The sequence below is a fragment of the Mustela nigripes genome, chromosome 14, assembly GCF_022355385.1.
Source record: "Mustela nigripes isolate SB6536 chromosome 14, MUSNIG.SB6536, whole genome shotgun sequence".
Classification (NCBI taxonomy): domain Eukaryota; kingdom Metazoa; phylum Chordata; class Mammalia; order Carnivora; family Mustelidae; genus Mustela; species Mustela nigripes.
In genome coordinates, this window is record NC_081570.1 from 57057582 (window position 1) to 57084497 (window position 26916).

Sequence of the window (26916 nt, forward strand, 5' to 3'; positions counted from 1 at the left end):
ACATAAAAAGAATTCCAGTTTTACTTAAGACTGTTCTTGATGCAGAAATAAAAATTATTAAATTAAATCTCAGCCTTTGAATATACTTTTTAAAATATATTCTGTGTAACAAAAACATGAAGTATGCCAAAACACTTCTGCATAACAACGAAGTGTATTTTTCTTAAGATTTTATTTATTTGTTTGACAGAGAGAGACATAGTGAGAGAGGGAACATAAGCAGGGGGAGTGGGAGAGGAAGAAGCAGGCTTCCCATGGAAGGGATCCCGATGCTGGGCTTGATCCCAGGACCCTGAGATCAGGACCTGAGCTGAAGATAGGTGCTTAATGACTGATCCACCCAAGCACCCCAACAAAATATATTTGTGTCATGAAAAGGATTTACATAATTTTTTAAGTTGCCAGTTGGTTAAAACCTTTGCCTTCGGCTCAGGTCATGGTCCCAGGGTCCTGGGATAGAGCCCTGCATCGGGCTCTCTGCTCAGCAGGGAGCCTGCTTCCTCCTCTCTCTCTGCCTGCCTCTCTGCCTACTTGTGATCTCTCTCTCTCTCTCTGTCAAATAAATAAATAAAATCTTTAAAAAATATATCTTCTTCCCCCACAGAATACCATTTTTATTTGTAGATAATATGCTAATTAAATAATTTACTAAATAAAAATTTCTACTAGCATATCTGAATATAGGATGCTCTTGATGAATAAAAAGCAATTTACTTCCTTTGTTGCTTATTCTAACTCAACTATCTCTTGTTTCTTCCTCTCAGAACCTCACTTTTTTTTTTTTTTTAACCTCACTTTTATTCAGGTATAGTAATCCTTTCCATGCAGCTCACATGCCTCAGGAAAAAAATGTCCCTGTCTCTTAGTTCTATGATAATCCTGATTGTTTTAAAAGACCTGTTCCCCCTTCTTTGGAATTAATCATAGAATAGATAAGTGATTTGATTCAAGTTGGTAAGAACCAGAGAAGTTTGATAGAAGTTTTTTGAAAAATGATTCCTAACATTTAAAACAGAGTCATGAAAAGCCCTTCTTCCTCTCATTCTCTGTCTGCATGTGAAGAAGAAAGAATACAGCCTCAGTAACCATTAGCAACCACCTAGTCATCTAGGGTGCTGTGAGTAAAGATACAGGAAGAACCTGTGTTTTTGATAACGCTGTTGACATTTTAGGTCAACCACCCCTGAGAACTTCTCTCCATCTGGAGCTCATATTTGAGCTCCAAATGACTTTCCTTATCAGTTAAACTAATCTGAGTTATATTTTCTGATCTCTGTAGCCAAAAGCATCCGAAGTTCAATAAGATAGCTGTTTTTTATTCTCAAACTTCCCATTAAGTAGAATGCTATAGATTTTTTACCTTCATCTGTTGCTTTCTGGCCAAAGGGAATAATTTGCAGGGCAACTGATGTTCATATTCTTCCATTTGTCTAGAACACCCTCCCCACCCATTTGGCTGATTGATTCAGGCCTCAGGTAAGGTCTTTTAAAACTTTGGCTTTATATTTTTCATAGCAATAAAAATTTATGATGCTGCACTAACAGATGAGCTGTTTAACTACAATTGCTATAGCTTTAACAAATACCTTATCTTTTCAGCACTGTTGAGAACTTTGAGAGTACTATTATACCAAACCAAGTATTACATTGATGACTATCCAAGGATGTTGCTATTTAAAAAAAAAAGTATACGATCTATGTTTTCTATATAATATTCACTGTGTGATCAGAATATTGTACCAATAGACTAAAATATAAACTAATGGCATAACTTATTTTACACCAGATCCACACAAACTCGCCATTAATCAGAATGATTTTGATTTCAGGTTAGAGAATGTGCTACTAAAAATGACTTAAAATCATTGCATTAATAAGTAGAAGAGGAAAATGGCTGAGCATAAGGAAACCAACAATATATATCACTTTCCATCTCCTGTATGAGATGTAATTTAACCCTTTTTCTTCTGAACAGCTCTACTCCCCCCAAAACCTATCATTTAACTTGGGAAAATCAGAGTTGTTTTTTTTTTTTTTTCAGCATAACAGTATCATTATTTTTTCACCACACCCAGTCTTCCTTGCAATCCATGCCCTCTATAATACCCACCACCTGGTACACCAACCTCCCACCCCCACCCCTTCAAAACCCTCAGGTTGTTTTTTAGAGTCCATAGTCTCTCATGGTTCACCTCCCCTTCCAATTTACCCCAACTCCCTTCTCTCTAACTCCCCATGTCCTCCATGCTTTTTGTTATGCTCCACAAATAAGTGAAACCATATGATAATTGACTCTCTCTGCTTGACTTATTTCACTCAGCATAATCCCTTCCAGTCCTGTCCATGTTGCTACAAAAGTTGGGTATTCATCCTTTCTGATGGAGGCATAATACTCCATAGTGTATATAGACCACATCTTCCTTATCCATTCATCCGTTGAAGGGCATCTTGGTTCTTTCCACAGTTTGGCGACCGTGGCCATTGCTGCTATAAACATTGGTGTACTTTAATTTACTTCTGAAGGCAAGCAGGTTGTTAGTACAAAGCAGGGGAGGGGAGAGGAGTTGTATGAAAATCAGTGTCTGGAGGTGCCCAGGTGGCACAGTGGATTGGGCATCTGCCTTCAGCTCAGGTCATGATTCTGGAGTCCCGACATCAAGCCCTGCGTTGGGCTCCCTACTCAGCAAATAACCTGCTTTCCCCTCGGGCCTTCACCCTGCTTGTGCTCTCTCACTCTCCTCTCAAGTAAATAAATAAAATCTTAAAAAAAAAAAAAAAAAAAGTGTCTCTACAAATCAGTCACCATGACCTAATCCAGTGTAGTTGACACTTTGTGACTTAATAAATAATGCATATTTCTTTTAAAAATGACATATTCACTTAAAATTTAGAAACAGTATAATCTCAAAATGTGAGTTCTAATGAAGAGTAGTGCAGTTGTAATCTACATTGATACTAGGTAGATGGACAGATACCCTTTAAAAAAAAAAATCCTTCTGAATCAGCACTGACCCTCAGCCCAGAAGTATAAGTAAGCTGTGGGACATTAGAAGTAATATCTGAACAAACTGAAACACTGAAGAGCAAGATTTAAAAGAAATACAAATTCCTTTATCCAAGTCATTGTTATATAATTTCTTTCTAAATTCACTCTTGGTTCCTAATTAAAATAATCTAACTTTGGTAGTCTCTTCCAAGTGTCATTTAATCCATCATCTTGTCTTATTCATAAATTAATTTATTTAGTCTCTTAACACATTTTTGAACACATATTGCATGTAAAGCATAGCGACAGGTGCTTTAGCAATATAATGTTTAGAATTAGTCCATTTAATTACCTTCCCCATTATCTTATTCCTCAATTCTTCAGGTCCCTTCAGGTTTACAATGGTTCCTCCAGGTATTAAAAATCTTGCCTAGGGGTGCCTGGTTGGCTCAGTTGGTTTAACATCTGCCTTCAGCTCAGGTCATGATCTCAGATCTTCAGCTCAGGTCCTGGAAATGAGCCCCGCTTTGGACTCCTGCTCAGCCCGGAGTCTGCTTCTCACTTCTACCTCTCCATCTGCCCTTCAGCCCCTCCACTTTTACTCCCTCTCTCAAGTTAAAAACAAAAAACAAACAAACAAACAAAAACTTAAAAAAAAAAAATCTTCCCTAAAACTTATCATAGAAAAGGAGGTACTTTTCATCTTAGTTTTTCTTGTTTCATTTTTTTTATGTTACTTACTCCAAATCTGCTCTCAGTTCTAACAATAAGCATGTTCTTTTCTATATTTAGAAGAACATTTTTAAAAAATTAACTTTAATGTCAGCATTACAATCAGAAACAGACTCTCGTCATTCGCTCTGGGTGCTTTCTCCTTCATAGGACTTGCCACAAGAAGAATTAAAGTGCGGGTCTGTTTTTCCTTCTAGCCTGGAATATCCTGGAGGGCACAACTGAAACCTGCTACTCATTATCATATCTTCAGTGCCAGGAACAGTTCTTTAAAAATTGTTAGAACTGAACTGGTTTGTTGTTGTTGTCATCGTCTAAGAATTTATCTATCTATCTATCTATCTATCTATCTATCTATCTATTTATTCATCTATTTATTTATGTGTGAGAGAGAACACACGCGTGTGCACATAATGGGAGGGGAGGGAGAGAGAAGGAGAACCTCAAGCAGAATCTGCGTTCAGCACGGCCTGCCATCTTATGACCCATGAAATCCTTTCCTGAGTCAAAACCAAGATTCAGTTGCTTAACCAGCTGAGCCACGCAGGTGTCCCAGAACTGAGCTAGCTCTTGTTGAAGGAATAGTGGATGAATTTTAATATTACTCAACATTAAGTTCTCCATTCTCCACTAATCAGTGATTAATGTATATTAACACTATAAATATTCATTAAGCAAAGACTGAGTGAGCATGTGCTACATGCCAGGCAATGGGAAGATAAAACTTGTGATCTCAAGGAGCTCACAGTACAATGAAACTTATTTTATCACATTTAAAAACTTGATTCTGATTTTTAAAACAGGCCACACTGGTGCCTAACAGGACTGATCTCTCAGACGTATCACTCTCTGGATGTCATCTTTCTTTGATTATTTTAAATACAGTTTAAACATAATGAAACTGATTTATTTTAAAATCAAAGCTGGGGCACCTGGGTGGCTCAGTTGTTAAGCATCTGTCTTCAGCTCAGGTCATGATCCTAGGGTCCTGGAATTGAGTCCAGCATCGAGCCCAGCACTGAGCTCAGCATTGAGCCCAGCATTGGGCTCCTTGCTCAGTGGGAGGAGGAAAGCCTGCTTCTCCCCCTCCCACTCCCCTGCTTACGTTCTCTCTCCCGCTGTCTCTCTCTGTCAAATATATAAATAAAATCTTTTTAAAATGTAAAAAAAAAAAAATTAAAAGTATATAATGCTTTACTGTTAAAAAGTCATTCAGGGAATAGAGAAACTGGAGGAAATGCTTGGAAGAGTAAAAAGCCATGCAGAGTACAATCAGGACCATTTGTGATGTCACGTTCATGGAGCAGAAGTTGATTTAGCAAGCACAAATGAATGAAAAGTATACCTGAACTATCAAAACAATAATCACAATTACATAGATAAGATTTCTTTCTAATCAAATGGTGGAATCCATAAAAATTCTTAAATAATATTTTTAATTTTGAAAGGTAGTCTTTTCTATATTATTCTCCAGCTAACTTTCTCATGCCTCAAAATCTTATTCATGGGCTAGCTCTCATAAGAAGTTTTCAGTGATTCTTCTATCTCAATATAATTCTATCTACTACAAAGAATTGTCAGAAAGGGTAGTAAGTAGAGAATGAAATCAAGAGGTCACAGGAGAACAGATATATAGATCATTTAAGATTTATTTACCAAATGTGTTAATCAGTTATTAGTAATTACTTTTTATAATTAATAATGAAATATTTCCATACTTGAGCACTCACAGTACATTTTGATGGTACTTCCTTAATAGTACTTTTAAATTGTCTTTATCATTATTTTCCTCTACCAGTGCTTCTCTTCTTTATTAGATTGTAAGATTAAATCTTATTTATTGGGACCCCTGGGTGGCTCAGTTCATTAACCATCTGATTCTGGGTCAGGTTGTGATCCTTCAGTCCTGGGATTAGCCCTGGCTCCTAGGATCAAGCCCTGGGTCCTTCTGTCTCCCTACTCAGAAGGAAGTCTGCTTCTCCTTCCCCAGCCCCCACACCTGTTGCTCCCTATCTCAAATAAATAAACAAAATCTTTAAAAAAATAAATCTTATTTATTATTTTGTACCTTACAATATTACATTGCACAGTGGCTGCTCATAAATATATGAGAATAAATCCAAATGACTGAATTGACTTTCGTTAGTATTTTTATCATAAATAGATGGCCACAAACCTGGCTCCACCTTCACATGAGCCAAAGCAAGATTTGGTGAAATTCGACAAATTGTATTCAGTCATAGTCTGAATACCTGATTGACTCTCTGCAGATGTGCAGTTTTCCAAATTCGGTTTGGGACCATTAATGTACCATGAAAGTTCCGCAGGGGTGTGTGTGTGTGTGTGTGTGTGTGTGTGTGTATCTCCAGTAAGTCAACATGTACAATTCAATGACATCTATGTGCTAAGGCTTATGGGGATAGAATGGTAAATCTGATAAACATCCCTGTCTGCATAACACTTATACTTCAATGGGAAAGGCACTCATTATTTGTAGTTATAGTACTTCTTAGCAAAAGTGATTATTTTTTATTCTAGACTGAATTACCATTGAAATATGTCAGTTAATGATAAATAATAACTATCATTTATGAATCCCTATGTTCCAAGTAGTTGTTAAGCACTTTTTAGGTGTTATTTTATTCACCATTCATAGAACATAGATAATCAGATATCATTTCCATTTTATAGAAGACACTGAGGCACTGACAGATCTTTTTAAAATGCCGAAATATGGGCAATATTTAGTAGAACCAGGATCAAAACCAAGATCTGCCTGACTTTAGTGTCTTGTTTTTAACCTCTTAACCAGAGTACTTCCAACTGGTAACCTCTTCAGTGTATCCTCTGGAATTTTTTTATTTATTAATTAATTTTATATGGCAGGGGAAAGTTTGGGATTTGTCATATTTCAATTTTCCATAATGGCTAGTACTACAAATGTCCTTACAACATCGAAGTTACCAAGATATTGAAAATGACTATGAATGGTCATAGTTTAAGAGGGCAGAAAAAGTATAAGAAAGACCTAGGACAATGCAAAGATAGTCCAAACATATTAAGTTTTGGTGAGGATACCAAATATAATACCTAGTACTTTAGGTAATACTTTAGTGAGGATAATAAGCTTAGCTGTTGTTTTGAGGCTCTTTTCATATTCCTTTATAAATGTTTTGTGGTTGCTTGGATCAGTTAAATTAAATTAAATTAAATTGGAATGTAATTTAAGAGACCATGTCTTAAGTTGATAACATATGCTTCTGAGAACTCCAAAAGAAAAATAAAACAACTCAGTTTGCTTCTCTACCCCATGATGTAGACAAGGACCTGCCAAAGACCTTAAAAGAAATGCTTTGATGTCAGAGTTTAAGAGGCTAATAATGATTTCTGGGATAGACATTTGTCTCATGCACAACAATCATAATTAGTCCCTGATGCCTAGGCTATGAACAAGGCTGGAACATATTCTCATGTTCTCTAGAATATAAATTCTGTTATGCATATTTTCTATAGGTGTACACAAGCATGCTCTCCTAAGGAGCTTTAAGAGTTCTTGAGCTTTGCAAGGCATATAGGAAAGTGCCGCTTGAGTTACTATTTAGCAGTGGGAGATTTTCAATATAAATTGGCAAGGACTTAGAAATCTTCCCTCCTGTTTGAAAAATTTCCTGACCACTCCTGTTAGGAACTCATAAAATACTTCATGTTGATGTATTCTTTCAGAAGTGGCTGTGTCCCCTCATCAATTATTAATTTACATGTTCACAGATAAGTGGATCATGCTCATAGGCTGATTTTGTCTCCTCCTTCCAGAAGTCAGTATGTGGTCATCAGTCCCTTCATTGCTTGCTATGAGAAATCGAAACACAGTCAGCATTTCCTCAGCTCAGCTTCTTTTGTGAAGATTTGATGGAGTCATGTAGCTGAATCATGTTATTTGACTCCCATAATTTCACCATCTGATTTTCTTTCTTCCCCACACTATCTCGTTCCGTGGAATCTCTTCTATAATTCTATTCCAAATAGTGGCCGATATCCTAGCTTCTTCTACCTTCTTCTTTGATTTCCTGTTTATATCAGTTGTCAGCACTGCCAATACCTGCTTTTTTTCACAGAGCAGTGTATCTCATAATAGCTTCTATCCTCAGCTCTTATACCCATGCCCATTCCAGTCCTCAGAAAAATGACAATAATAATAAACTTATTTAGCTATTATGAATCATCAGACCTGGGAAAACAATGAGAATTATAAATATTTTTCAAATATCAAATATATGTATGTGTATACACACACACACACATATGGAGAGAGAGAGAAAGAGAAGGAGGAAAGAGAGACTGAATATACTTTGAAAGATTTCAAAATACTTTTCTATCTTATCCATAATTCCTTGCACTGGGTAAACACTGTATTACATATTATTTAGTTTGCTTAAATAGAATAGACCACCAGGTGAGGTAAATTAGTAAAGGAAAGATATCTTATCTCCAACCCTTCTGGAAAGGGGTGAATTACTGCATTTTATGTACTGAAATGGAGAGAATCCAGTAGTCCCTTTTGTTAGGAGTTTTTCAAACAATATCTGTGTGAACTTACTGGACTTCAAGCTCCTGGAAGTCAGAGTCTTGGTCTATTTCATCTTCACTGTGAAAGGTCATGGGAGTTTAGAGGCAAGAATTGATAGACACATCCATAATGGATGCGGTTTATGAAAGATAAAACTTACATGACTGCTGTGCTGTGTCATGAGGAAAGTAAAACCAAGATGGGAAACAAGAAGAGTAAGGGCACGTGCACATGTTCTGCCCATATTTAAAAGCTTATCTGTGTTGCACTTGATTTACCTTGCCTGCGAGAGAAGTTATTCAATTTAAGGCAAAACATCTTTAAGCTCTTGTGGTGCCATCATCAGAGAGCAGGTGTCTGGAGGTGGCGTATCCAAGAGCAGCCGGCTGGAGGTGGAGATAATGGACTCCTTCTTGGAAAACAACAACTTTAAAATGGAGTCTACCTTCTAGCTTCAAATTCTCCACATTATAATGGGCAAGGTAACAGATATTTGCATCAGCTGTTTAGATTGTTGAATAATCCTCATCAGTTGAATGGAGTGTTTGACCTTCTTCCTATTCTTTAAGAGAGTCAAATGCCCACAGTAGTCATTGCCCATCAGGGAGCCTTGATATTGTGATTTATATTCTCCTTTGCACTTAAAGTGTTTTGCATATAATAGCTATTCAATAAATGGGTTGAATATCATTTTACGTAATTCACTGTACATTCAGTATGAAGTAGAATTTGAAAACAGACCTGAAAGTTTTCATTTTGTAGTCATTTTTATGAAAATCAATTAACAGGATATATTTTTTAAAACAATCATGGAAGTATAAAAAGGAATTTTTTTTGGTTAAATAATTTTGGTACAGATTACAGTTACAAAGATATTTAAACACACATTGTGGGTAATATAAACGATCAAGTTCGATTTTAAATTAAGGAGTTTTTAATGTAACAACTCTGCTACGTGTATAAAATATTGAGTGTTTCCATGGAAGTAAAATAATCTCTTTAAATTTGATGTTAGCATAAGCATAGAAATCTTAAATTACCCAGGTATGTACTTTAGAGAAAGAGGAATATTATCTTGACATATTTAAAGGTATACAATACGGAAAGTTTAAATAACAATGGTAAAATCTTCCTGGTCATTTTAGATATGGGTTTAACATTATAAAATTTTGTTGGGCTTTAAGAAGATAGTGTCTGCATAGCGATCCATTATCTATTTATATAATGAAAGTAAACAAAACAAAACATATCTTCACTGGTTTAATACTATAAATAAATTACATTCATAATGATTTTCATATTATCTATTTATTCCAAACCTTCCCAGATTCTTACTTATTTTTTAAATGCCTTATATTGCATAAAGAAACTGTACAGAAACAAATGTTGTTCTTTTTTATTTGAAATAATCAAGTTTAAGATAAAATGCTTGACGGTGAACTGTATTTCATTTTCTTTTCCTATGCAGGAACAAATACACTAAGTAACCCATGCTCAGAGATACTTGTCTATAGCATTTGCAGACAATGAAACCAGGGAAATGCTATTGAGTTTGAAGATCACAGAATGTGAACTGTCAGTGTCGGGCAAGAAGAATAAGGTTATCAAAAACACTTTGGCTACCTCTGTGTAATGTCCAAATTCCTGTCTGAACACTAAAACATTCCTTTCAGTCAACTAAGTGAAGGTTAGTTTATTGATGTGGTTTAAATCCAGGAGGATATCAGACACTCTCAGATCCGTGACCTTTTTCTTGGTAGAGAAATGAGAAGGAACTGGGGGTTGGGATTGTGGGGATATGTAATGAATTGAGAGAACTTCAACACCTTTTCCTTTTACCACTAAAGTCTCATGGGACTTAACTAAAAACTGATTTTTTGTAGGAAAGACTTTGATTTCCATTCTGTTACCTCATTTTTGGTTATTTTCTTGCCACAAGTAGAAGATATGGAACGAGATCGTCTTATCCATTTACAAGTAATAAGGTAAACTGTCTGCATTTCAAATTTCAAAGACATGCTTAACCTCAACCTAATAATTATTGCAGATAAACAAGTGAAGGAATCAAACATGCTTTTTTATTAGATTGGGACGTTTTAAAAGATGGCTAGTACTCAATGTCAGTAGTTGTGTGGAAAAACAAAAATTTTGATACACGACTTATGATAACATAAAATAATTTAACATTTTTTGGAGGGATTTTGGTACTATCAATTTTCACACATTATAGTTTTCAGTAACAATATAATTATCATGACATAATTATTTCCTATATTATTATATGTATATTACTATATAAGATATTTAGTTAATTCACTGCTCTTTATCAAAGAGTCCATCTATTCCAAAAGGAGGTAAATTTTCTTGTTTTTTTTTTCTTATGTCTCATATTTGAATTTTTAATTGGTAGATGAACAATATTTTTACTTCGAGTTGTTTGTGTTACTGCTATCAAATAATAACCATGAATGCTATCTAATACTGGGCCTTATAATAATAACAATAATAATAATAACTCATTTAGATGAATGTATTCATTATCTGACAGATAACTGGTATTGAAATATTTGCCTACACTGACCCTGAAAATATATTAGAAAGATCAAAAAATGATAACCAAACATGTTTTTGTTTGTTTTACTTAAAAGCTACCAATCAGTAAAGTCAGCAGAGCCATTTCTAACAACTTCATGATGGCAAAACTCATTCTCACTGCCACCATTTAAAATAATAGCATGCTCTACAAAAAGGAAATACACAAATGCTATTTCAGCGAGCTTCAACATTTTGACAGTGAAAAATATCACCTCAAAAATTGTGATGTAAACAGATAAATTAGTTCCACTTCCAAACTATGGCAGCCTAAATATCATGGAAATAGTTTTAGAAAAAAAAATCTAGAAATGCTGGATAAAAGTAACAAACTGCTTTTATTTATTATTTTATGGACAGTGAAATTCCAAAAAGAAGGTTCTTGGAGGCCAAAAAATGAAAGGAAAACAGAAAATCACAGTGATAAGAAGCATCAAATTGAAGAGGGATGGCTGCCTGGCTGCCTGGCTGGCTCAGTCGCAGAACATGTGACTCTTGATTTGTGGTTGTCAGTTCAAGCCCCATGTTGGATGCAGATAATACAAAACAAAACAAAACAAAATTAAATATGTAATTCCTCTGAAGGAATGACACTGAATATTCTAGAATATGTCTATTAACAGGCAGCTGAATAGAATATTAGACCTTTCACCCAAGAAAGATGGGAGTCAACTGAGACCTCTACTTAAGCATGGGAAACATGAAGACCTACATTTTCGCTAAAAGGCTAATTTAAAATTATCTATCCTTGGTAAATACCCAGGTATAGAAATTACAAGGTACATTATCAGCTTCACCCTTGGCTAGGAGTGGAGAAGAAAGTTTTTCTCTGAGAATTTATAATCATAGGCATGTCTTTTTTATCACTCGGGTAGCCTGGGAAACCCACAGCTAAAAATTGAAGTTATTTGGAAAGCTCACTCTCCAAGGCAGCCAAAAAACACAAATACAGATCCTTTTGGAGGAAAACATCTTCAACCTAGGATTTACATTATTTCCATACAGAACATCCAACTGAAATTGAGCTCAGAATCCAAGGTAATATAACACCATTAGCAAGCATCAGGAGAAAAATAAGTCAGCACCCCAAATTAGATACCTTGAACTTTAGATATTAAAATTATTAGACACAGCATGTAATATAAAAGAGGGAATCAAAAGCATTAGCGAGAAACATGACATTTTCAGAAAAGATCAGAAAATTTTGATACATAAAATAGAATTTGAAATATAAATATAGTTAATGAGATTGAAAACATTACATTAGATAGTTGGAGAATTAGTCAACTGGAAGATAAAGCACACAAGTTTCCATAAAATGTAGCACAGAGACACAAAAGGAGAAAAATGTTAAAAAGTGGTTAAGAGACTTGGTAGATAAAATAAGGGGACAATACAGTGAATGAGGGAGAGATAATATGTAAAGAGATAAAGGCTTAATTATTTTTCCCCAAAATGAATTTTTAATTCCTAGCAGCATAAAAAGAAATAAAGGAAATAAAATCAGATAAAAATTAGGAAATAAAAAGAATCAAATCATTCCTAAAAACATCAGTACTCACAGACAGGAAATATCTAACAATAACAGCAATGAAAGAAATGATTGGCTACAAAGAAACGGCAATTAAACTGAGGGCAAATATTTCAACAGCAACAATGAACGCCAAAACCCATGGAACAGTATCTTCAAAATACTGAGAAATAATAACAACTTTGAATTGTATACTAGCTAACTTATTATCGAAGAGTGAGATGTAAAAAAGATTTTCATTTAACATAAAATATTGGAATTTGGGGTTTTCATAGCTATAGATTATAAGATATCAGCTGAAAACTATTGGAGAGAAAAATTCACTGAAATAAAATGTTACCCTGAATCTCAATGAATCTCTACTTGTTTCATGTTCAACAAACACTATTCTTTTCTGGTGATAAAGTAGAGATGTTTTAAAGAAATAAAATTAGAGACACCTGAGCGGCTTAGTCAGTTATGCATCTGCCTTTGGCTCAGATCATCATCCCAGGGACCTGGGACTGAGCCTGGTCATAGGCAAAAGGCTTCCTGTTAAGTGGGGAGACAGCTTCTCCCTCTACCTCTGCTGTTCCTCCTGTCTGTGGTTTCTTGTTCTCTCTGTCAAAAAAATAAAATTAATGTTAAAAGGAAGAAAGAAAGAAAGAAAAAGAAAGAAAGAAAGAAAGAAAGAAAGGGAGGGAGGGAATCTGGTAATAGGAAGTCAATCTTATTAATCAATAGTATCAAGTCTCTACCTTGAACTTTGATTAAATTCCATGCTAAATATCACCATTCTTAAGCATACCATGTTCCAGGATGATTTATATACCGAAAGACATTTCTTTGGCTTTGAAGTAAGCAAAATAGTGAAATCTAACCAAAAAGTCCTGGGCTCCTGACTACGTAAGATATCTAAACCATCATGCTGCTTTTACTAAAAACAAGTAATTTAATAAACTCATCAAATTGTTTGGCATCATCATTTGACTATTCTCTCAGGCAAATAGACTGACAAGATTGTGCAGAATGAAAAAGGAAAAAACTTGTTATACAAAACTATCAGAGTTATCACAGTTCAGTATAACTTGCCATAATTAAATTAGGATTTAATCCTATTTGTATTTACCTTCATCATTTCCATCTATATTTAAGGGTTATCTTAAATATTGAAAAAATATACTCATAATATTCTTATGGCTATGTCTATTCTCTCATCATTGAATGGAAAGATATTCTTTCCTAGGAATTATTTTTCTGGACCAAAGCAAATTCATGATACTATAGTTGAAGTCCAAGACTTGTGTTAAAGAAGAAAGCAATTATAGATGGACCAATATGACTGCATAATAACAACCATAACAAGGCACTATTCTAGCAGTTATTTGAAAAAGTAAAACTTGGAAGACTTTAATGGTAGCTAATTTTTCAGTTATCCATCTGAAGTTATGACAAAGAACAAAGCAGAAAAAAAGCAATAAATATTATTTTGCCCTAATTTTTTTTTTTTGATAGACAGAGATCATAAGTAGTCAGAGAGTCAGGCAGAGACAGAGGGGGAAGCAGGCTCCACACCGAGCAGAGAGACTAGTGTGGGTCTTGATCCCAGGATGCTGGGATCATGACCTGAGCGGAAGGCAGAGATTTTAACCCACTGAGCCACCCAGGTGCCCCATTGTCCTAACTTCTAAGGAAAGATAATTGGTGTTTATATACTGATCGATTTAGTATAGAAAAAAATTAATATTAACAATGAACAGATTGTTAGATTAAAGTGTTATGTTATCTAAGGGAAGTTGAGTGTTGCATATGTTCTGGATTGAGTGTTTACGCAATCTTCTGAACTCGAGTTAATTATGCAGTTTGAATTAATATATTTGCAAATCACTGGAAGTTCTTTGGTAGTTTATAGTTGTATTAAAGAAAAAAAAAAAAACTTTGTGGGGCACGTGGGTGGCTCTGTTGGTTAAACATCTGCCTTCAGCTCAGGTCATGATCCCAGCGTCTTGGGATCCAGTCCCCTACAGTGCTCCCTGCTTAGTGGGGAATCTGCTTCTCTGTCTCCCTTTGCTGCTCCCCTTGGCTATACTCTCTATCTGTCAAATAAATAAATAAATAAAAGCTTTAAAAAGATTTTAAAAAAACTTTGCTAGAAAAAAACATCAATTTCCTACTTGTTATTTTTTTAGAATTCTTTTCTCTTCAAGTTAATAATAATGTACTATATTAAAATTTAAGAACATAGGATACTGCAATTTTAGAATCAGAAAGACCTGTAGGATACTTTAACAACACATATTAATGTTAGAATGAAAACTGTATTGTAAATTTTTTATATAGATATGAACCTACTTAGAGATAGCAAAGTTCTTATGAAGTTTTTACACTATAATTGTTAGTGAACTCATATGCATTACTTTTGAAAAAAGATATTTCATTCCTGTTAGCTTGTCTTTTTACTCATATTTTATCTAAGATAACCTTCCTGTTAGAGTACTGGCATGATAAATTTAGTTGGAACTGCTTGAGAGAGAGAATTGCCAATTTGATATAGTACTAGACAGAGCAAGGTCTTATGCTTTCACAGTCTGTTTTCAAGAGATCTGTGGTGTGAAAAAAATTAAAGAAACTATCATGGATCCACACCATGCTTACAAATCAATAGCCCAAAGAGAAGGGTTGAAGAAAACTCAAAGACATTTTGAAGAACAAGATGAAATGCCATGTTCTTCCTATATAAAAGCATTGAAGGAATTTAGAGCAGTTTCCAGTTGAGACAGTATTAACAAGACAGGGGAAACAAAATGCATAGGCCAAAAATTGACCAATGAGCTGGCATATGACAAAGGAGGCATCAGATTTTTATGAGGAAAAAAAATGGAAACAAACAAAAATTGATCCCTTACCTCACACCATATGCATAATTTCAGAATCTTTGAAGTCTGAAATGTAAAAAATTAAAATTAAAAAAGTTTTAGAATAAATAGAGGAAAATATATTTTTAATGTTGGGATAGCAAAGGTTTTTTTTTTCTTTTTAAATAAAAGCAAAGCACATATCATAAAGGAAAGTGCTGATAAAGTTGATTATATTAAATTAAAACTTCTTTTCATAAAAACACCATATTAACAGTGAAAACTAAAGATAAAAAATAATTGACAAAGGTTTATAATACAGGACACACACACCTAAGAAAACCCAAATTGAAAAATGAGTGAAATATATATAAACCAAGAAATTCATATCAGAAATGTGAATTATCAATAAACTTATTAAAAGATAATCTCATAAGTAACCAGAGAATTATGCATTTAAACCATAATGAAATACCATTTCATATTTCTAAGATTGGGCAAGATGAAATGTCTGATAATTCCAAGAACTGCCAAGATATGGTTCAAATGAAATGTAAACTGAAAACAATTTAATATCGAATATATTCTACAACCCAAGAAATCTACTCCCAAGTGGTATATCGACTGGAAAAACTTTTATACTCATACATAAAAAGATACAAACACTTTCACAACAGCATTATTATAAAAGCAAAACTTGTCATCAGAATGTGAAGATGATAAATTCATACAATCTACTATCATGCAACAGTAAAAATTAGTGAACCAGAGTGACACACATGAATATCAATTAGTCTTAGATACATAATGTGTTTTTAAAAATCATAAGCAAGTTGCAGAAGAATACATATTCCATTATATCATTTGTGTAAGGGTTAAATTTCCAAAGCAATGCAAAAATATTGTTGGCAGTAAAAGTGCATGAAATTAGTTAAATAATGACATATTAATTAATTAACACACAATTTAAGAATGAAATTACCTCTGTGGGATGAGGGGAGCAGAAATAGAAGAGTGGGAGAGGAAACTTCAATCTTTCCTTCTTAAGGTGTGTAGTGAGTACATTGATGTTCATTGTATTTTGTATATCTTAAGTGTGCAAATTAAGGTTTAAAAATTAAAAAAAAATCCAGATAAATTAAAAACACAATAAAGAAGCATTCTCTTCAGCTAGACAGGTTGTTAATCTGAGAAATTAGTTTCACAGTAAAGGCCATCTAACAAATTCTAAGAGAAAGAATCTTAATGATTCCTACTTCCTATTCAGAGGTTCTCCAGGCTTTTCAAAGATTGACCACAACAATGCAGCATCCCCTACCCTTCTAGTACCCCACTGATAAAGATCCTGTCCTACCAAACTCTACCAGCAATGAGCTTTTCAGATCTGTATTTCCATACATCAAATTTTAACAATGTTTTTCTATTTCCCCAAGGACCAGTCTCTAACCAGTATCTGAGATATTAACAGTTGGTAAAGCAAAAAGTGCTCTGCTTTCCCTAAGTAAATTTACTTTAATCAGGAATTGCCAGAGAGGAAATATTTAAGACAGGGTGACATTTCAGGCCTCCAAAGAGAAACATTAGGAAGATAGTTAGCACCTGATTGTTTAATATCACCACATGTCTTTTATTTTCAAGTAATTTAGACTTGGGAATAGATGATCATTTCAATAATTGTAGTAGTGTGGGTCAAAAGCATTGATGAACAATTTACAAAATTTTATGGAGAGTAATAATGTCTAGCCATCCATAGACGTAATCTGAACAGCTAATCTGTTAAAACTTCCTTGGTCTAACTTTTAAAGTTTTGCTATTTTTAGTGTTAGACCTCTGCTTGAATGACAGCTTGAGGATATTCATTTCTCTTTCTCCAATTTTCAGACAGTCATCCGCATTTCCAGAGGGTTGATGACAGGGCAACTTGGAGTTTAAAGACAGCATCTGCATTTGCATTTCAATAGTTCCATAATTCTATGAAAGCATTGAAATCTCTTCAGTATGCCTCATTGTTTAAATAGTGAAGGTAGCCACATTTTGTTCCAGATTCATGAATCTTAGGGGGGAAAAAAAATGGACCATTGTATCCAAAGCCTATTCTACAGAAAATATTCTACTTCCTTCGTTTCCTTTTTTTTTAAATGCTAAAATCATGTTGTTAAAAATCGTAGGCACTACATCACATCTGTACATAGTTTAAATCTTTTATCTATTTGAGTATTTATGACCTGAAATCAAGGTTCTAACATAAAATAAAGGGAAAAGGAGGACATATATTTTGAAATATATTATAAGAACATCATCAATTTTTAATTTGGAGTTGCAAAAAATATCTCTCCCCATTGGAAAGGCATTTCCTCACAAGTTTGTAGTGAGTTAGGAAAACAGTTCCATTTAACACATGTGAGGTGACTTCATTGGTAGGTATGTTGCCTGTTTGTAAGGATCTGCAGTTACTCATAATTAATTATGATTTTAAGTAGAAGACCTTTTCTCAAATATTTTGATACGAGGAAATGAATCCTGGAGTTAAAATAAGAAATTCTGAGTTAAAATACAAAGCAGCTGGGTACCTTTCTGGTTGAACGTTTGTGCCCTTCCTATAAGTGTAGATAACATTATCCACCAGGTAGTTTTAAAAAAGTGAAAATTCTATGTAAACTTATTTAAAAGAACTGAAGTTTATAAAATATTGCTACAATTGTATAATTGTTGAGGTTAGTTTTTTCTATTTTCAATCAGTACCTAAAATTTTTCATCTCACTCCATCGAGCTGAGACACTGAGATGTGATAATATATTTGCAAGGACAAAACTATTGGAAAAAAAGAAAAAACAAAAACAAAAACAGAGCTCCACAGAGGTCAGCTCAAAAATCTATCACTATAACAATTTCTTTTTAATCTCCTTGCCATTTCGGGACAGTTCCCCCCCACCCGTGGTGTTTTATAATACATTGTAAAAACGATAAGACTTTTTAAAATATATTTTCCTTTCCACATGCAAATGATACGAAATATTGCGAAGTTGTCCTTATAAGTTAGCCCATCTTCGTGCCCCAGGTAATGTGGGAAATAATCCTCATTCTTGGCGCTATGCAGATTAAATCTGTAATCTGCAAAATCTCTTCCTAGATAATCCCTAGCAGTCAGAAACGTTTTTGACCTTGAAGATTTTAGCATTGCAAATCTAAGAATATAAGCAAGTGCATTTTCTTTTTAGCAGGCTGTGAGCTTACACCCACCCAGAGTGGCAACTGAATGCCGTGTGGTCTGACTGTATAAGGAAAGGGAGATTCTTTCTCTTCCATAAGGAGGAAACAAACAAACAAATCCTATCGCCTATATTTCACAAAAGAATGATTCCAACACAATAAATCCAGTGTCAAAGAAAGAATTCATCAGATGGGTGTTGAGAATAAAAGAAAAGTCTAAATGTAGTACTAGCTTCATCTATATGTTTCTTAACATATTGCTGCTTATAAGAGTTTGAAGAGAAGTGTGTGAGAATAAAGTGTCTCTGTGTGCCTTTATGTAAAGGAGCATATGAGTGTGTGTGAGTGAGAGTGTGTGTTCACAGCAAGAGGAGTGGCGGTGAAACCATGAAGGGTAGTTGGGAAACCCCTTCTCTTTTTGCGCACTCTCAGGCTAGCATCCGCGGCCCCAGAAGGAGAAGGGAATGTCAGAGCAGGCACAAAGGTCGCTGGCTTGACTGATACGAAGTGACCGACCAGCAAGCAGAGACTTTTCTCCTTGGCAGCCAACAACCTGCAGCAGGAAAGGCGGGCGGGGGAGGAAACCCCGAGGAGGCGCTCCCGGCCGCCTCTTTGCTGAGATAGCAGGAGCAGCAGCCTGCGGAGCCACGAGCGCAGCGTCACTGAGCTGGTGCGGGTGCAGGGGCGCTCCGGGAGGCGCAGAGGCCCGGAGCCGCTACAGCCGCGGAGTCGCCCGCGCTGCAGGACGCCGCGCCGCGCCACTCCAGCGCCACGGGCCGGTCCGGCAGCAGGAGGAGCCGGTGGCGGAGCGCTGCCAGGCACGGTGCCTCGAGCACCTGCCTGGAGCATCGTGGGCGACGAAAGGAACCCAGAGAGCTCGGCCTTTTGTCCCGTTCTCTAAAAGCAGCTTGTGACCAAGCCCGGAGGAGGCGAGCATTTCAGTTCTCTGCCGGACTGGGATTTTTCTTCTCACAATTTGGGGGAGCCCAAGTAGAGGTCAGAGAGGCAGGGGAGGATCTCAAAAAGGGGCCGAGGGCTGTGAAAGTGGGCACCCCCTCTTATCGCTGGAAAATCTCCTTGACATTTTTCACACTTTGAAGCAGCTGCAGCTGGTGTCGTCGGAAAAGGGGGTGGGAAAAAAGAGAGGGGGCGGGGAGAGCGGGGAGACACAGCCAAGAGCCACGAGCAGCGTCTCCTCGCCTGCCAAGCCTGGCACCTGTGCGTCGAGCCACTGCACGCAGGAGGACCCCCACTCCGGGCGAACCCTGGGCTTGAAGCCACCGACACCCAGTCCCTGGGCAGCGGGTTCTCGCCGAAGGGACCTGCAGCCACCTACAAAGACCGCCGCCGTCGCCTGCAGACCCTGGAGCGCTTGGCTCTTCAGAGCCGCGGCTGCGCCGGGTCCCCGGGGATTCTCGCCCAGCAGCAGGCAGGGTGTGTTAGAGTTGGGTGCAAGATTCGCCTTTTCTGCTCGTCTTTTCTCCGCCTGGAATTTATTGTCTGTGGAGCCTTTTGGGGGTGGGGAAGGAGCTTCGCCTCCGCCACCGCCGCCGCCGCCGCCGCTGCGGTCGCTAGCGCGGCGCGCAGGGCAGGCGGAGGCAAGGGAGTGAATGCGCTCCTGCCTTCCCGGGCAGCGCTTTGGGCTTCCCCTCGACCGCTTCCCGCCGGAACCTCTCCAGCGGTCCACCTGAAGGGCAGCAGCATCATGGTCTAACGCGGCACCTGCCTGGAATCCCCTTTCTCCTGGTCTTCTTCCACCTACTCCACCCCTCCTCTCTTCCTGCGAGGACCCTCGTGCCCACTCCACTGCGGACCCCCGAACACTTTAAGGAATAAGCGTTGGCAGCTGCACGATTCACTCTCTCCAAAACCTCATGGGCAGTTTCTCCCGGCGATGTGAGTAGCACACTCTTGCTTCATGTCGGGGAGGGAGGTTGCGGGGGGGGGGGGGGGCCGTTTGTGGCTTCGGGGACAGTGAGCGCCCGAGGTGTGGGACACAAGCGCCCGCGGGGAGGGGGGCGGGGGTGGGAGGACAAGAGCCTTCAGCGCTCTCAAGGGAGCTGCTCGCGAGGTGGCCCGCGGAGGCGGCGGGGATGTGGTAGGTTGCGGAGCATTTGGAAATGGGTGCTAGCTGTGTGGGTGCATGGGAGCACCGAGTGGCCTGGGCTGGCGGGAGACCCTAAAGGGTTACATACTGCGAAAAGGAAAGGTAAAGAGCGAGTGCTGGGCGCCGGTACTGGGACCATTGATCTAGCCGAGGTAGTCTTAGCTCCTCTTTATTATCTTGGGTATCTTCAGTGAGCTTTTTCTCAGAGGTATCTGGAGGATGAAGCTCCCATTTGATCGTCTCTCGCTATCTTTCTCTGTTTCACACACACACCGCGCACACACACACACACACACACACACACACACACTTGTGGCAGGTCGCATTTGTTCCTTTATCTTGGACGGTGTAGCATTACTGTTTGATGTCCGTTTGTTTGGAAAATGCAATTGGAAGATCTTTATGCCTTGGGGATTGAAGGGAAAGGGTGGGGTTTGGGGAATGGAGGAGAAGAGGAGTATGACAGATTGGAGGACAGAAAGAAGTGGGGGAGCAATGGAGTGAAAGCTTTTCCAGAGAGTCAGGGAGAACGATACCTCTCTCCCCCTAAGCCAGACAACTCCTGCCCACACATCTCCTTTGTGTTGCAAGGCGAAGCTGGTGAACCTGCACTATTCCCAGTCCCAGAGCTGGGCCCCCTTCAGCATCTTGCATCCTTCTCTTAGACTCATTAAGGATGCAGGACTAGTTTCGGATCCTAAGATGAAAGAGAGAGGGAAGCACATTAACATTACGGTAATCATGGCATCCTGGCTCACGGACAATTAGATTGGTTCCCGAAGGTCTCTAGTCTTACTGTTTGCCGAGTCAGGAATGCGGGTGAGGGGATAAGGGTTGAACAAAATGCCTTTAAAAATAGTGTGACTTCATAACGGCGATGGCTGCAAAACTGCTTCATTATACTACTTCTTGGCCATCAGGGCTGAATAAAGGACCCGCCTCCGCCCTCTCCCTCACTGTCTCCTCCCCACCAAGTCACAAAGCGAGCGGGCTGGGCGAAAGGGCGCAGCGCCAGGCAGAAAAGGGAAGGGGTCACTTTCACAACTCCCGGGAATCGGCTTCAGAATGGAACCATCTGCGACTCCCACGTTCCTTTCGAAGTTCTCCTTCAAAAAGGATTAGAAATGATGCAGGGTGTGTGTGGGGGGGGGGCGGGGGGATGGTCAGGGAGGCATAAAGGTCCTCCACCTGCTCTTTCTGATTACTTTCCCACCACACTTTAAACACATCGAGTTTACCTGCCGTGGTAACTGGGTCAGTACGTAAATATGTGTACCTGTCTACGATGAAATGTGGCGGTCTTGATAAATGAAAAACAATTCGTATGTGATCACATTTTAACCTTGGCAAAATTTCTAAGCACAATAGAGATTTTATAGCGTGGGCGAGAAGAGTGCATTCCAGCGAAAGCAGGACACGTGATCTCTCCGACGGGAGAGAGACAGTATTAGGAACTCGATTTTCTTTGTTCCAGGCTGAGCCTATGTGATGCTCAGCATCCGGTCGCTTAAGTCCTCCAATTAGAGGGAAAAATAATAAAGTTAACCAGGGGCGAGAATATAAGGTAGAAGAGCACAGGTAGACACGTACCTATGAAGGGTTTGAACCTTCTCTGCCGCCCACTTCTCCATTTTTACCGCCCACTTCCCGTCCCACCCCTCGCCCCAGCTAGTCCCCTATTTAAAAGTGAGGCATTCCTTCCGGGAGACGTGGCAGAAAAGTTCTTCAGCCCCGGCACACGTGGGTTCTCCAGCGCCTCAGAACCTGCTGCTATTCGCAACAGATTCTCTACCTCCCCAGCCCGTGTCACGCCTCCATCCAGGTGTCGAGCTGACTTCACCGACTCCAGGAAAATCAGCCCAAGATCTTTTTGCAAAAGACAGTAGACGAGGTCAAATCTCTGCTTCCTGAAAATCATTAATCGCACCTGGGCAAGGATGAGAAAGTAGGGATGTTAGAATGCTTTTATTTTCCCTTGAAAATAAGAGTCTGTAGGGCTAAAGTATATTGAAATGAGTGGGTAGCAGTATTTGCACTTGGACTCCAGGGGAGATGTCTGCAGGCTTGTGAAATAGTCCCGAGGTGTGATTATTTATTAATTTAATGGAAGTAGAACTTGTTCTAGACCCACCATTTAAATAGAGTTACCTGACCTGGAGATTTCTTATTTCCTTTTTCGCTCCGTGTTTTATAAGCCATCTTAATGGGTTGAAGTTTTTAAAATGCGGGCTATTTCTGTACTATACTGCATTGCATCATATAATATGTGGTGGTAGGGAAAGCAGAGTCAATTTCCATGACATATTATGAAGTGAGAGTTCTTTATACATATTTTTTTATACTTCACCGTCCAAGAAAAGATGTGTACTTACCATGGCAACCCTTCTATTCTCCATCACGTGTGCCTGCACATATGCAGCTTCAGAATTAGAAACAACTTCTTAAAGAAAGAAACCTGGTCCAGTTACAGTAGCCATGTTTTATTCAGAATTTCAGCACTGCTTTAGGCTGGCATTAAAATTTTCTTAATTAAAATCTTATAATACTTACTTTTGTAGGAAGTATTCCTACAAAGTCCTTTTAATTTTTCTGCTTCCTTTATAAAATACAGAACATAGCTTAAAGTTTTTGTGTGTCTAAATTTTTGTTTGCTTTTGGAATTAAAAAAAATTGTGAAGATACACGTAAATATACTATGAATTTTTATCATTTATGAACGTCATTAAAAAACTGTCTTACCCATATGAGGGGTATTGCTTAGTTCTCTCTTATTTGCAGTTCATAGCGCATGGTAATATTGATATAAAAACTTGGTCTCTTTAATCATGACTTAAAACCTTTAAAAATTTGAAGATAAGTTACATTTTAACTTGACTGATAACTTGATAATTGATGTATCAAAATTACATCATAGGATGACTATGGTCTTAACAAAAGAATGGATCACACATTCCATGACATTGCAACTTCATTCCATATCCAAATTAATAGAATACACAAAGACTAACTATTGGTGAATTACCACTTGAATTATTTCTGGATTCCTCTTACATTTTCTTCTTTCAATAAATTATTTTATAATTTTCAGAAAATTCTTCATTTAAAAAATATATGCTATCCATTGAGTATAACAGCTGTAGCAATCACACCATCAATAAAAGACATTATTTGGAAATTTGTTCTCTCCAGTAACAATGACTGCTTTGTAGAGTACTACCCATATTCTTTTTTGGGCCACTCTAGTCAGTCATGTGAATTTGCAATGTCCCCAGGAAGATCATTAATTCAAATCTGTGACACAGAACAGACCTTTAGTTTGTGCCAAGCCAAATGGCCATTAAGTAGTTCATATTTCCAAGGAAATTACTTGGAGATGACTCTAGGATCTTCTGAGAACCCTGAAGTCTTTTTTTTTTTTTTTTTTTATGTTCCATCTCTTAAAACTAGGGCCACATCACTACTTAATGGAGAGGTTTTAGTACCTCAGGATTTTAAAAAATTGAATTTTAATATTAAAATGACAATTTGACCATATAGTATAACAATTAAATTCTATTCTGAGGACACACAAAAGCAGACAGGGGAGGCAAAGATGGTAGTTTCTGCATGTTTGTTAAAATAATGAATTGTGAACTGTCAAGGAAGACTCAAAAGTGCACTGTAAATCAACAGTGTTTGGAAGAGGATGACCCCAAATCAATAATAATTTTCCTTTATGTAGTTTTTAGGCATGTTTGGTTAATCAGGTTTGAATCATTACAAATAGTCATATTTTATAGAAACTGCTCTAGTGAGTTATCCTGAAGTAGTGAAAGAGGAGTAAGAAAACCTTAGAAAACTAGTTTTCTTACTTCTAGAATAAACATCGATCTTTGGTAATATAATTAGTCGCTTTTAATGCTATAAAATTGAGGTAGTAATAATCTCTGATTTATAATTCTAGTGCATAGCCAATAAGACGACAAAGTGGTGCATGAGGAATGATTTGGAAATACTTTAGAGGAGTGGGACATAAACTTTTTGATACAAATCAGTTTTTCTATAGTAATGTTTGTGTGGGAGGTGTTGTATATTGTGATGGCATAGTATATTTTTAAGGTGTGCCATTGAAAGTTAAACATATCTATTTCCTATCTTGGAATTAAGTGATTATGCTCAGAAATCCATGAGCTTTTGTGATCAGAAGCCATTCTTTGTCATCTTGCTTCCCTTAACATAGTGCATGAACTATAATCATAATTATAATAGCAGTTACCAATTATTAAACACCTATCATAATTCAGATGCTTTACTTCAAAATAGTCATAAAATGCATTATTATCACCATTTGAAAGATTACAGAATTAAGATTCAGTGACAGAAATGACAAGTCCACATCACACAGCTAGAAAGTGATAGAGCTTTGTAAGTAGATTTGGCCTCTATACCTTTTTCTTCATACTATGCTCTCTCCCTCATAAACATAAATCAACACTTGTTAAATGACTGAAATCTATAGATCATAGAGTTATTCCTAGTAAATAAAGAAAATTTAATATTTTGAAAAAGCTTTTCAAAGATATTTACATATTTGGTGATAAAGCACTATATTACTTTTGTGACCACAATTTAATATGGTACAGAAGATCTGCTGCTTATCTTCCTGATAATTAATTCATGACAGAAACATTTAATAAGCTATTAGAATCTGTCATATAAATGTACATTAAGGAAGTTTTCAATAAAGCAAGTTTTAAGTCAAGAGCTGTCATCTCTACTTTGAAACTGTGATGATATATTTGATATATAATCCCCTGGAGAGGTATGTGCTATTTAAATTATTAACCATAATAGAAAATTATCATTTATTATTCAATGACACATGGAAAAAATATTAAATAAATTTAATAACCCGAAGGATTTCCTGCATATACTCATTTTCATTACATTGTTCACTGCTTGATAAATTACTTAAAATCTATACAAAATTATTATTTTACTTTAATACACATGGAGGCAATTGCAGTTACCACAGATGAAGTATTGGAATTTATGTTAGCATTAACATGATCTGTTTAAATATTTTAACAATAGAGTAAATGCTTACATTGTTAAAAGGAACTCATTTACTTTCTTCTTAAAGATGTGGTTTCTTCAGTTGTGCCAGGGTATTTTTGCCCTATCTGAAGTTCAGTAAGATGGAGAGCATATTTAACATCAGAAGATAGTGATACCATGCCCAAAGTCGTAGCATAACAAATTTGTTAAAGAATAAGGGAATTGTAGAACGTGTGTGTGTGTGTATGTGTGTGTGAGAGAGTTCAGTTAGAGATAATTGAATTTGTGTTATCCAAGAGGTAAACACGTGAGACATTATAAGTTTCAATTCAATTATGGAAAAGAGGTAGCTGACCTGAAGAGGAAAATACTGGTAGTATAAGTACTATCAGTATCATTGGGAAATTTTCACAGCGCGAGAGGAAATTTTCACAGGTGGTATGGTGAAACACAGTCTTTGCAGAGGAAATGGTGAGAAAAACAGTTGAAAATGAGCTGTTTGGCTTACCTCACCAAGAAAAATTACAATTTTTTAAATACTATTATCATATTGAAAGAGATAAAGATAATTTTGTGTAGTGGCAAAATGTCCTATAGATGTCTGGCTGCATTATCAAATTTTTTGGTAGTAGCAAGGCAAGAAATAAACTTTCCTGAGATAGTGCTTAACTGTTATGAAGACTGTGTTGCACCAAAAAGAAGAGTAGTGGACATAAACCTAAAATGTGTCAGGTGAATTTAAAAAATTAAGGTGACAGTGCAATTAAATTATTTCAAAGTGAAAATAATTAGATTTCTTGAGTAGTAGCTTCTTGAGTATTCTGCAGTGAATATATTCAACATTGTAGCTCTTTTCACAAATGGGCATTTTACAGAGTCGTGTGGGATGAAGATGCCCCTCAGAATACGTATTCTGAGCACTGATACCATATTGGATATTTACTCTGGTGTTATTCTGAGTCAGTGTAATTCAAGACATGAAAAAATTTTCTTCCTTACTTCAAGTGTGATTAATTTCTTAAGACAATTATAAAAGCTATTGTAATTAAATCAAATACCTATTTAAACTTTGAGTGATTGTTAAATATTAGCAATGTCCTTAGGGTAATACCATATTGAACATTGGCATACCACACACATACACATACAGCTATAATTGCTCCATTTTGCAACACACACAGACACATGCACACACACAGACACACACACAGAGAACTATAATCTTATTTCATGAGTTCATAACACTTTAGAGATAGCAAGGTCTCTAGTTGGTCCTATTTTACAAAAGAGGAAACTGAGCCCTGCTAAGTTTGTTTTCTT